The 12,790-nt window shown below is 31.3% G+C and overlaps 1 non-coding gene across 1 annotated transcript; it reads right to left on the bottom strand.

Annotated features, from left to right (window-relative positions):
- Positions 1–3,606: 3,606 nt before the first annotated feature.
- TRNAL-AAG lies at positions 3,607–3,687 on the bottom strand. Its single transcript has one exon. It is a non-coding gene; the product is annotated as a tRNA-Leu (tRNA).
- Between the last annotated feature and the right edge of the window lie 9,103 nt (positions 3,688–12,790).

Genomic DNA, 12,790 nt, shown 5'->3' with positions numbered 1-12,790 from the left:
TTATTTATTTAATAAACTCATTAGGGGTAAAATAGTAATTCTATAAGAGTATTTTTAATGAAATGGATAAATATGTAATACATGGGGTTTAGTAAGGTGAAATATGTAATTAAATTTAGAGATTGGGGAAATATGTAATAAAAATTTAGAGATTTGGGAAATATGTAATAAGGCTTCTTTAGGAAGGGTAAATATGTAACTAAATTTATGGGTTGGAGAAATATGTAATAAAGCTGCTTAGTAGGGGGAAATATGTAAAAATCTCAAAAAAAAATTGCTTTGGCGTTTTAAAAAACACGCCTAAAGGTGGTTAATTTGTGTGGTTCAGTTTAGGACTTGGCTAATAAGAAAATAGTTAGCTTTTTTTTTTTTTTGTTTAAAAACGCCTAAAAGGGATTATTGGGCATTATTCCCACTATGCCACTTTTACAATAACGTCCCATGCTGACTGGACTGCCACGTGTCAGAAAATGCCCCATGGTGGGGGCATTATTTTTCTTAACCACTACACATGGTCTAACAAATTATTACAACTATATGATTGTTTTAAACTAAGATAAAAGTCAATAAAGATAAGGACAAAGAATTCAAATAAAGAAATAAACAGATAAACTAAAATAAAAACTTGAATTAATTTTCCATTACGCAGTTAGCATGTGTATTTACATTAATTTAGCATGTGTATTTACATAAATTATTACAACTATATGTGCTACTTATTTTTTAGTATGTTTTTAACGTGTTGTTTACACATTGTTTACACATGTGCTGGTATGTTTCTAAAGTTCTGTTAGCACATGTGCTGATATGTTTTTAAAGTGTTGTTAGCATATGTGCTGGTATGTTTTTAAAGTGATGTTAATACACGTGTTGGTTAGTTTTCAAAGTGCTGATTCAAATCACCTTCAAGCAGGATAAAATCTTATGGGAAGAATATTTAACAAATTTTATGAAATATCTCAATGGGCAATTATATTGTAATTAACACATAATCAACACATTATTAGCACAATTATAAAACAACTTTTGGTAACTTTTTTAAAAGTTACTTTTATAAATAAAAAAATGTATAGCAATATGGTACTCATATTAAAGATAAAAAAATATTTGATTTTATGATATATATATTTTTTTTTAAATAATGAAGTATATAAAAGTTATTTTAGTTTAAAAAACCTTGATGGAATTTGTATTTAATTGAAAATGTCAAATGACTAGCAATTTTACATAAGAGTTAAATGCTTGGTTGGTCCCTGAAGTTTGCAAAAATTTCATACTTGGTCCTAGTGGTTTACTAATTACACGCGTGGTCCCAAAAGTTGTCAAAAATGAACTCGGTTGGTCCCTAGCCCTAACATCAGTTAAATATCTCAGTTAAAACACCCCATGTGCTTGGCACATGAGGGTAATTTGGTCATTTAAGTTCCTTCTTCTTCTTCCCGAAACCACCACCACGATCTCAGCTCCTCCCCATGAAGAACACGCGGAACGCATTGATTATGGAGATACGCAAGTGCACGAGCGACATCCAATGCGATCTTGTGAAGAACCCGTCAATCAACGGCTATCATCGATCATTCTTGAATGAATCTTTCCAAGTTTCCACCGGGTAGGTAGTTATAGATTAGGAACATTTCGGTTTCACTAGCATGATATCCGATAAGTGTCACAAGATTCGGGCGGCGGTGCCGCCCTAACGTTCTGATCTCAGCTTCGAATTGTTGTACACCTTGAAACCGTCCTACCGCCAATCGTTTTATCACCACCAGGAACCCCGGGGAGATCTCGGCTTTATACATTGCCCCAAATCCATCGCTTCCGATACAATTGCTAGCATTGAAGTGACCAGTTGCCTGTATCACGCTATCAAAATTCAACCAGAGCCCGATATCGATAAAAAGAGTAACTTCCTTTTGAGTCAACTCGTTGGCCACAGACTTGGGCCGTCTTCGGGTACAGAAGTAAAGAGCAATCAGCGCTAGAAGAACCGAAAAAATGGCCGAAGCTGATACTATCGAAGCAGTCTTGATCAAATTAAAGTTCCCGTTCCTACTTTTGGGGGCCAGGGTTGAAGAATCAGAGTATTTTACAAAATCGCCCCCTGATGAAGAATTTGGGGATTTGGTGGTAGTGGTGGGTATTAGGGGGAGGAGCTGTGAGATCGTGGTGGTGATTTGGGGAAGAAGAAGGGGGTGGGGTGGGAAGAAGAAGAATGAGCTTAAATGACCAAATTACCCTCATGTGCTAAGCACATGGGGTGTTTTAACTGAGATATTTAACTGATGTTAGGGCTAGGGACCAACCGAGTTCATTTTTGACAACTTTTGGGACCACGCATGTAATTAGTAAACCACTAGGACCAAGTATGAAATTTTTGTAAACCACAGGGACCAACCAAGCATTTAACTCTTTACATAATTACCCCTAACTTGTTAGTACTAATTTTTAATTATAAGGGTTTTATTTATAATCAACCATAATCCTTGATTTAAACTATCAATGGTTCAGATCTGTTATTACGGTTCTTACAGTTAGCACTGTTTGTAAAGGATCCTGTAATGAGATATTCTATTATTAACACTATTTTTATAGAAGGTTGAACGTGTTGTTTTGTTCATTCTGGCTGGTGGTGTTAATTACAAAATACGTGTGATTAAATAGGATGTAACTAGTTAAATGCATAGATTGATCATCATTTTGGTTGCTAAGATTACATATTTGTCGATATACGTCATACCGAATTTTGATATTGGCTTATAATATAGCGAACACTTTAAAAAATAACCTTCACACTAAAAAAATATTTTTTTACTGTTTTGAACGGGCCAGGGCCGGTCCTAGAATTTTGGAGGCCTAAAGCGAATTAAAAATTTGAGGCCCTTTTTAACTTTTTTAGACTCTTAATTTCGGTTTGTATCTGACATGAAATATATTAGGAAGAAACTTATAAAGCACTTAACCATTATATAAACTAGATAATTTTCCTAATCAAATAATGTGGGATCGAATAAATAAATCAAATTAAGTTAGTCAAAAGAGTTTAACCTAACAAATAACAACTTACATTATGTGTAAAAAGAATTAAAACATGCTACTTATTTTAAGTATACTATTGTTATTAGTTAGAAACGATTTTTTTAAATAAAATGTTACATGGACGTATCATGTTAAAAATTTTGTGAACAAAATATTTTAGCTTATTAAATTAAGAGAGGTGATTAAAAAAGATGCATTTATAACCCTTTATTAAAAGAGTGAGTGAGGTAATTAATAATTATGAAAATGGGCAGCAGGTGGGATTCGAACCCAGCTCTCTACAAAAACAAAATCTTGTTCTTAGCACTAGACTACAATTGTATTAATGTTAACAAATATAAATGTAAATATAATATTCTTTTTTTATAAATACAGATTTATCTTTTTTAATTTTGGAGGCCCTGTTTTTTCGGAGACCCTAAGTCGTCGCCTAGCCCAATTACACTAACGGGCCAGCTTTGGAACGGGTCCATAATCTGCTAGCTATATATGGTGTAAAAAAAGAAAATAGAAAAACCGTTGTTAAGATGTTCGTTAACACGCAAAGAAAACAAATAAAAACGAAAAGAATGTCGAGAGTGGGATTTGAACCCACGCCCTTTCGGACCAGAACCTTAATCTGGCGCCTTAGACCAACTCGGCCATCTCGACTTTTGTTTAACAATATCACCAATTACCCTAAAGGCTAAAGAATACACAACAAAGTGAGACGTTCTGGTTCCCAATGTCACGTGGAAAAGAAGAGAGAATTGCTACGACACAAAACTATGAGTTATATGCCATATACATACATATCCACACAATATACAATTAGCAAAATCTACAATAACTAGAATATTGACTATACCGGCTCAAGTAACATTGTGTTGACTTATTCTTCATGCAATCCTATGCTACGATACACCCCCGAACCTTATAGGTAATTAGTAATGGGTACAAAAAAGATAACCGAGTGTGAGAGACACTTTTAAAACCGACATGAGACCCGTCTCTTATGTAACCTGCTAGTGATCTCTAATTCTAACCATATTTGAAAAAAGAAAAACTCTTATGTATGTTGAGATATTGTTGAACCAACAAAAAAGTGGTACACAAAAATGGATTGGCGGTTGGGCCATGAACTAGAAGATCCACTAACTTGATTCGTTGGGCTAAACTACAAAACCACTGTTTGTGAGTGTAGACTTCTCCTTGCAGGAACCCGTGAATGAGTAGTTACTTGAATAGTCTCATCTCTTTCACGGACAGTGGTTTTGTATTTTATTCATATTCACATCCATTTATGAATGATGACTGATGACAAATTATTGACATAAATTTCCTAACATTTCAAAAAATAACTCCTGATACTTTGTTATTTACGTGTGTATATAACCCATTCAAAAAACTGAAGTCCAAAGACCTGCGGTATAAATTAACATAAATCTCTATTGTGAATGGAGTGTGTACCAGAAATCTCCATTGTGAATGGAGTGTGTACCAGAAATCGCCATTGATAATGGCATGTGTACCTGAAATCGCCATTCACAATGGAGATGTACTTGAAATCGCCATTCACAATGGATTTTAGTACCATATTCCAATGATTAAAGCTGAAATTCCCTGCAACATTCCTGACAAAGCCTACTTCTTAAGAAAAATCGTCATTCAAAATGGAGAGCATTACTTGTGAAATTGTTTTGAGCATGACATTATTTATGAAAAGTTTTTCCCAAACAACAGCATTTCTGCAAAAAAACTCGTCGGACTGTCGGAGTTCAAGGTTATGGAAGAAATAAAAACAAACTCGTTCTTATGGATTAAATGTAGATCCAAGTTTAATTGTTTGAATTGGGATAGATTGTGTGATTTTAATATTCGGGATGTAATCATGTAATTTATGTGGTTGTTTTGGCGGGTTTTTAGCTTCTTGCTGACCCAGTTTCTATATGTTATGTTATATATAGAAGTTTTGAGCGTTAAAAAAAAATTAACTCGAGAAAGCTCATGACTCGGTGAGTTCACCCGTCTTTTTGTTTTTTAGTTTTTGATGATATGTTTATGTTCATGTAAGTATCAAATAACAGATTAACAACAATATTAAGTAAACAATTCTTACACAACACTGTATCAAACTAACACTGTACAATAAAATGAAATGAAAAGACAATGTGTTTGAAAATTTATACAAGGAGATAGCGACCTTATATTGTATTATTTATATGATGAAGAGGGTGATAACAGTATATAATATTATTAATTCAAAATTCACAGACTAAAGTCTCGTGATAATTGGTACATCTAATAATCAATCATTCCTGAAAATTATAACTCTACTAATAGTGGAATGAAAAGGATATTTTTTTAATAATTGTAGAATATTCGATGGTGATACGAAGCACATCGCCAACTGGTTTTAAACTAATGATATCATTATCACAACAACGTGATTACATATATTGTTTATAACATAATCGCATCCATCACAATTTTAATTAATTTAAACGATTTCTCAATAATTACACTTGATTTTTTTTGTATAAACTAAAACACTTGATATTAATTTGAGTTGCAAGTAGAGAGACAAGAATTTGAGTTTTCACTATATAAAAACTAAAACACATGGGAAAAACCGGCCATAGAAGTTTGAAATATAGTAATATATATTTTTTAATTAATATTAGTATAATATTTGTAGTAGTTTAAAGAAAATTGTATTGCCGTTCAAATGAAAAAGACAATTGTATTGATTGTAAACCATATTATATTTTTAGAACCGACAATTCATTGTTTAAAAACACAACTCAAGGGGAAAAGGGAATGTATAGAAGGGAAAGGAGCAGATCCAAACAAAATTGAAAAGAAAAGTAACCTAACAAAAGGGAAAAACACCCAAATAAACCTAACGTAGATAACAAATGTTTAAAGCATTTAGATACAAGGATGTTTGTCGTATCTGTGTCTCGGTGTGAAAGAGGGAGAGAGGCGACGGATGTGGCTACATGCCTACATGGCAAGAAGAGAAAAGGCTAAAAGCTGTAACTATGGATGACTCGGATTAGATTAAGAATGCTACATGATGGAAGAAAGAGAGAGACGTGTTTGTGGGGAGATGGAAGAGAGATGTAGGACATAATGTCGTAGAGAAAGAGAGAGAGAGAGATTGTGACATCCATCTCCGCATAAAGATAGAATAAATTCTCGTTAGTTTTTGTTAAGTCAGTATTATAAAAGGATGTGCTAAATGTACATCCTCTTATTACTTTTCATGACAGAAGATCAAATACAAATAAGTTTAACGTATAAAACGTACGAACTGAAGGTTCTGCTAAAAAACACGGTGGCATTTTCGTAATTATTAGTAATTATCAAAATTACTCTATAAATGACACCGTAGAGTAATTTTGATCTTTGTAGAGTAATTTTGTAAAATGTTCTTGTAAAGTAATTTTGATCTTGTATGGTAATTATCAAAATTACTCTACAAGCGTATCAAAATTACTCTGCAAATTTATCAAACAACATACGATTCAAAATTAATCATGTGTAGAGTAATTATGATACTCTACAAAATTACCTTATAAGATCAAAATTACCATACAAGATCATTTGTAGAGTAATTATGATACTTTACAAAATTACTCTACAAGATCAAAATTACCCTACAAGAATATTTTACAAAATTACTTTATAAGATCAAAATTACTCTAAAGAATCACTAGTAGAGTAATTTTGATAATTACTTTACGAGTAAATAATTACGAAAATGTCACCGCATTTTTTGGCTTTTTCATGTCTTTCGTACGTTTTGTATGATAAGGCACTTTGTACGTGAACTTTACTCTACTTTTCATACCCCCTTCCATAAAATAATTGTCATATTTACCCCGTATATGAATCATATTTTTTAAAAAGCATTCTTTTTGTTACAAAACAAATTCAAAAGTGTAAACAAAATATTCCATGCGTTTTTTTTCATAAAATTTGTTTTTTATTTTTATTTAAAAACATATTTTTAAAAGTTTTTCTAATATTGTTTCTAAAGACACGTTCTCAAATTGTATTTTGATTATGTTGTTCTTATTGAACGTCATTACAAATTAACAATAACCTTTTTTTTTCTTATAAAATTAATAAAAGAAAGTTTTGAACTTTCTTTTTTTAAAAAGTCTATATTATATTTTCTCCTCGTCTAGCTTGTATTTGAAATATCTTACTTTTAGGATTTTTAATACTGTACATGTATTGTTAATTTATAGTTTGATAAATTATTTTAGTGCCTATTTGTTTATTTATTCACTTACATAGATGGTTTGATTGATTAATATATGCTAGGGTTGTAAACATTATTTTTAAAGAAAAACTCTTTTACATTTTTAGTGAATAAAATGGTTAATTATTTTGTAAACACATTTTAAAATATTTAAATAAGAAAATTAGGACAATCAAAATACAAACTAAACGAGGAAAAAACATAATATAGATTTTTTTTTTCAAAAAGAAAGTTCAAAACTTTTTTTTATTTTTATAAGAAACACGTCATTAGTAATTTGTAAAGATCGACCAATAAAAAACGTAATCAAGATACTATGAGAAAGTGTCTTTGGAGACAATATCTAAAAACTTTTTTTAAAAATATGGTTTTCTAAATAAAAATTAAAAAACAAAAAAATATTTGAGAAAAAAAAGCGTTTATAATACATTTTTACACTTTGAATTTGTTTTGTTTTGTTTTGTTTTGTAAGAAAAGAATATATATATTTTTTAAACAATGACTTGTATAGGAGGTAAATATGACAAGTTTTAATATGATTTTATAAAAATAAGGTATGACAAGTAATAACCCTTGTTATAAATCATAATTTAGGTTCATGATTTACCTTTTATTGTTTATCATTCCACATTTTGTTATATGGGTTTAACCTAGATTGTAACATAAACCCCACTAGGTCTTTGAAGTCACTTTCAAATTTTAAAGAGTTAATTACACAAACAGTCCTTTTGGTTTGGACTAAGTCACATCTTTGGGTAGTAAGTTCTAAAAGTTGCAAGTTTTGGGGTAAGGGGTTTTGATTTTGTAACAATTTTGAGGTTAGGGGCTCGATTTTGTATAAGTTTGTAGTATGAGAGTAGATTTTGTTAGCTTTCGCTAGTTAAATTGGGTAAAATAATCAAAATACTATTGTAATCAAAGAGACAATTTATGTAATTTGGTGAAAGACATGGGGTACATGCACCAATCAGTCTCTATCCCGATTGTTTGAGTGTTATATGTTTTAGGTCCAAGGCTCGATACGAAACTACAATCGAGCTGAGGATCTCACTGGAAACAGTCTCTCTATTCCTATGGGGTAGAGGTAAAGTTGTTTACATCTACCCTCCTCAGACCCTACCTTAGCTTTGCTATTAGTAGGATTTACTGAGTATGATGATGATGATGCACTATTTTAATTACAGGGAGCATGTATATTTTATTTACTTACACATGACCTAATAGTCTAGTGATATAGTGTTTGCCTTACACAAAAGTGATGTGAGTTCAAATTCTTACAAATGTAAGGTTAGGTGATATTTAAGTGTAATAAAATTTTATTAAAAAAACATTTGCAATTTACTGAAACTAAAATAATACAAAAAGTAAACACCTCACCTAATTCCCCCCCCCCCCTTCATCCTTGCCTCACGACTACCTTCAAATACCACCGGTCCGTCGCCATAGTTTGAAATCGTTCATATTGTACATAAACGGGTGTGATAACGGATATAGCATAACAAGGATCACCAATGAAATCGTTCAAGTACGAAAAAATCTTAATATATGTATAGGGGCAAGATCTGGAGAAAACGCCTAAAAGTGTGAAAACGGTGAGAACGATTTTCGTGTTGACATGTGGCATTGATGCTAACTTACACTAAGTGTAATATTGTCAAAAGACTCATCCACATGCCACTCACATGCCAAAGATCATGCACATGCAAGTCACATGCATATTCCACCATCTATTTTTAACTCTTGTAACTTTTCTATACGTGAAAATTTTATTTTAAATTACACTATAAAATCGAGTGTTTTATTATCTTTATAACGAGTCTATTATTGCTATACTTTTAAATTAAAAAAATGACATGAACTGGGTGTTCAATAAAAACGTCATAAAAACACCAAGTTCAGAAAAACGCCATGGAAAATACTCAGTTGAAAACGCCATAACACCATGAAAATACCCAGTTGAAAACGCCATAAAACACCAAGTTCAGAAAAACGCCATAGAAAATACCCAGTTGAAAACGCCATAAAACACCCAGTTTAGAAAAACACCATGAAAAATTCAGTTGAAAACACCATAAAAACACTGAAAACGCCATAAAACACCCAGTTTAGAAAACGCCATAAAAAACCTAGTTGAAAACGCCATAAAAACACGCAGTTCAAAAAACGTCATAAAAACACTTAGTTTGGAAAAAAAACACCATAAAACTAGGTGAAAACGCCATAAAAACACAAAGTTGAAAAATGCCATAAAAAACTTAGTTCAATTTTTTCGGAAAATATATCACTATTATACTCGTTGGAAAGATTAAAAAACCGCTGAGTTTTATGATGTAATTTTTTTAGAAAATAATCACGTATAAAAAAAGTTATTTGCGTTTAAATATGATGGGGGGAAATGACATGTGATTAGCATATGCACACTTGTTTGGATCTTTCGATTTTACCCCTCCTGTTAGTTCTAAGGTTCCCATTATTTACAAAAATATCACCGCATCATCTTAGCCACAAATCACAAAGATCTTGTGCCTGAAAATCGTTCTCACCTTTTTCACACTTTAAATCGTTTTCTCCTGAACATATATATATATATATATATATATATGGTAGGGATAGTGTACATTAATTCAGAAGTGTGAGAAGTGTATTATAACACTATATATAACACTATATAACACCATATAAACACCGTATAACACAATGTAACACCATATAACACCATATAACACTATATAACAATATATAACACTATCCATCTATCATAGACATGCTATCAGACAAAATATAATGTTATATTTGTTATATAGTGTTACATAGTGTTATATGGTGTTATATGGTGTTACATAGTGTTATACGGTGTTTATATGGTGTTATATAGTGTTATATATAGTGCTATAATACACTTTTCACACTTCTGGATTAATGTACATGATCCTCTACCTATATATATATATATATATATATATGGTAGGGTTCAAGAGTGAACCAAATTGTTTTTGTGAACAAAATGAACAAATCTTGTCTATTGATTTAGGACAACTTGAGATTTATAATAATGATAATTTTCTAATAATTTATGTGTAGAAAATAAATGAAAATGGTATAGAGGTAAATTGTTAACTAATTCTATTTCCAACTAAATATATAATTACATTTTCTCTCTTCATTTCTCTCACAAATTAACTATTTTTTTATTTTAAAATATACACATTTACTATTCACCCAAACTGTTTTATACGCATACGTATATCCTTTTTCTACACATGCGTACATATGTAATTTGAATAATACACATGTGTACCTTGAGTATTCAACACAAGTACACATGTGTATAAACCGTTTATTAGTCCTGTTTGTGTATATTTTATACACAGTTTCTATTCAGCCAAACTGTTTTATACACATATGTATATCCTTTTTATACACATACGTACACATGTAAATTAAAAAAAATACATATATGTATAACAACACTATGAATGGAATGAATTGGACAAAAGATGAAAAAAAAAAATTAGGGAAAAGACACATTATTACATATAACCATCTTCATACTTGATGTCAAAAGTTCGAACTATTTATACAAAAAGAATTAAAAAGTGAGAATTAGTATTTATTGATGATAAACAAATTAAAAAAAATTATTTTGCAGAATGCATTCAAAACACAAATTCATCTATTGGCATTTTAAATTCATGATAAAATATTAGAGGGTAAATACTTTGCTTCAGATCGCAAGTTTTTAGGGGAGTTACGTATATTTTGGTAACTCATTCTTAATAGGGAGTTACATATATTTTGGTAACAATTTTTTAATAACAAATTATGTTTACATGGCTAATTACGGTCTTACCCTTATTTCTTTTAAAATAGATCAAGGGCCAAGATGAGTTCGTTTTGTCCATTATAGGGGTGAGGTTCACAAATGAATATATATATATATATATATATATATATATATATATATATATATAGGTGGGATCAAGAGAAAACGATTTGAACAGTGAGAACGATTTTCAGCCATATGATCTTTTTGATTTGTGGCTAAGATTATGCGGTGACATTTTTGTAAATAATGGGAACCTTATAACTACCAGGAGAGGTAAAATTGGAAGATCCAAACAAGGGTGCACATGCTAATCACATGTCATTTTCCCCCATCATATTTAAACGACAATAACATTTTTATACGTGATTATTTTTCTAAAAAAATACACCATAAAACTCAGCGTTTTTTTATCTTTCTAACGAGTATACTATTCATATACTTTTCGAAAAAAATGAATTGGGTTTTTATGGCGTTTTAGACTAGGTATTTTCATGGCGTTTTTCTAAGCTAGGTGTTTTTATGGCGTTTTAACTAGGTATTTTCATGGCGTTTTTCCGAACTGAGTGTTTTATGGCGTTTTCAACTGAGTTTTTCATGGTGTTTTCTGAACTGGGTGTTTTATGACGTTTTTAACTGGGTATTTTCATGGCGTTTTTCTGAATTGGGTGTTTTTATGCGTTTTATTTGAACACCCAGTTCATATGAGTGGGTTTTTTGACAATATTACCCCTTAGTGTAATTTAGCATCAATGCCACATGTCAACACCAAAAATCGTTTTCACCGTTCTCACACTTTATACTGCTTTCCCTAAATCCTGACCTTGTATATATATATATATATATATATATATATATATATATATATATATATATATATATATATATATATATATATAGTTAGGATTTAGAGAAAACAGTGAAAAGTGTGAGAACGGTGAGAACGATTATGGATCGTCCGATCAAAACAATCCATGGACTAGATTGCGCGGTGGCGTTTTCGTAAATAACATCAATATTATTAGGTGGGACGCGCTTCATTAAGGGTAAAATGGTCTTTTACCCCTCATATTCAAAACGCCATGAAATGATAAAACGCCAAACAAAAAAATAAAACGCCATTAAAAACAAAACGCCAAAAATTTAAAATAAAACGCGTTGAATATTACAGGAAGATGAAACAACACAAAATAACTGAATTTCAGTTATTAACATTTATTAGAAGAAATTCCCTCCTAACTTACGCGCCAAAAACATCATTATATAAACAAACGTAAAACATAGCTTCCATAATCACTTCAATTTATCCATTTTCTGCAAAAAGAAATCCTTAACCAAAAACGCCAACTTAAACAAAACGCCAAAAATGGCAACAATAGTTTCGTGGAGATACACTCTGGGGATCGGGCGATACGTCCTCCATTTTGACAACAGAAGGAGGGTATATGTTAAGACGGTCAGGGCAATTCTGAAGATGGAAGAAGAGATACAAAGGCAAATCTTATCCATTGGCATCGCTCTAGACAACGAATGCCATGAAACGCATATGCTTATGAAAGCATTAACCAGCAAATTTGGACTAATCAAAGGAGATGTGAAGCCAGACCCTGTCATGACATCATGGCGTTTTGATGATGAAACATACATGGTGACAGTTACATACGGCAGCGGAGAGCAGG

This window comes from Helianthus annuus, chromosome 9 (genome assembly GCF_002127325.2).
Source record: "Helianthus annuus cultivar XRQ/B chromosome 9, HanXRQr2.0-SUNRISE, whole genome shotgun sequence".
In the NCBI taxonomy this organism is placed as follows: Eukaryota; Viridiplantae; Streptophyta; class Magnoliopsida; order Asterales; family Asteraceae; genus Helianthus; species Helianthus annuus.
This window is presented reverse-complemented; position numbering and strand designations above follow the sequence as displayed.